We start from the raw sequence: 1,652 nt of genomic DNA on the forward strand, positions 1-1,652 counted from the left end.
TTTTTTTTTTTTTTTTTTTTTGACACTTCCTTCTAAAATAATTAAACATATAATTATTGTGTATTGACACTTCAACGTTGTGAACACACTCTACGCGGTGATATTAATTAAGGATATGATAGTAATCATAAATAGTTGCTATGTCAAACTTCGACGGCGTCGTTGCGGTTTGTAGTATTATTATGACTTGGGATTGCTAGCTAATTATATATTGGAATTTGTATATGTTAGACTAGTTGTTATAATTTCTTACTATTTTCTCGCCTCTGTACACTATTTATAACTGTGTGAGTTTATATCAATAAATCATCAAAGTTCATAAACATAATGTATGCATATATATATTGAGAGTTGTTGGTTTTGTGATCTCGGCGGTCAACATAACAGATCAAATGAAAAATGAAAAATAAAATATAAAAGATAAATAGAGACAAGAGTAGACACAATAATTTTAACGTGAAAATCAAAAGGTAAAATCACATGTTTTTTTTTAGCGGTGCCAAGCCAGAAATGTACTAATTTGTAGGTGATTTGTGCATATAACATTGCGTAGAGATGAATGATGGAGCCCCCTGCCTTCTTTGTTCTCAGCTTTTTTATAGTGAGAGATGGGTAAATAAGTAATGAATGTGATTAATGGTTATTAAATGGGAAATAATGGATTTTTATGGGTAGTTAATGGATAATAATTGGGTAATTATTTGGAGGTTAGGGAAGGGTGTTGGGTATCTATCAAGAGTATAATAAGAATTCTGGAATATTCTCCCTTGCTTAGTCTTCAAGGTAAATTATACCATAGACCAGAGTCTATCTTGCATTTTAGACTCAGGTTTAAAAGTAACATTCAGATTTTGTATCTGTAGTTGACACATTTTGTACTTCCGTATATATAGCTATCAAATTATGTGTCAACAATTCTCAAGTTATTTGTTTACCTGTACAGAAACTATGTTAACTGCATGTACAGAATATATTATCTGAAGATATAGAATTTTTGTATCAGGGTTCACGATGCAATATGAACCACACCCTGGTTCATAGTGTAACAATTGGTCTTCAAGATCCTCCTTAATCAATGGAAAGTGGAAACAAACGAGGATTCCTTTGATCCTGGGTAGGCTAGCAAGGTATTAGGTTGTCATGGAGAAAATTTTAGGAGTTTTTGTTTTGTTTTGATTTGTTTGTTTGTTTGTTTTTTTTTTCTTCAAATCAAACTTATTTAAAAAAATTGGTATATATTTTATTGTAAACTCACATTTTTTTCTTAGTAAAACCACCAAGTCTTTCTGAGAGTTCACTTGTCATTTGAGTTACCATTAGGTTAACTCACATTTATTTTAAACGTAGACAAAAGCTCCTTAAAAGCCTTAAAGCATCATTTTCCTTAATTTTATGAGTATATTTTAGAATCAATTTCTCATTCATCTATTTTTTATTTTTTTTTGAAAACACTCCTTCATCTATTATTCATTCACTTTGACTTGATCCAAATATAAAGTGAATCCAATTCTAAACATTATTTCGAAATGACAACTCACTTTCTATTTGTTGCCAATTTTTTCCAATGGCTTTTAGAAACTCACTTTCTATTTTTTGCCAATTTTTTCCAATGGTTTTTAGAAAAAATTATCTAATGATTTTTCTAATGTATA

The sequence above is a fragment of the Ipomoea triloba genome, chromosome 15, assembly GCF_003576645.1.
Source record: "Ipomoea triloba cultivar NCNSP0323 chromosome 15, ASM357664v1".
NCBI classification, from domain to species: Eukaryota; Viridiplantae; Streptophyta; class Magnoliopsida; order Solanales; family Convolvulaceae; genus Ipomoea; species Ipomoea triloba.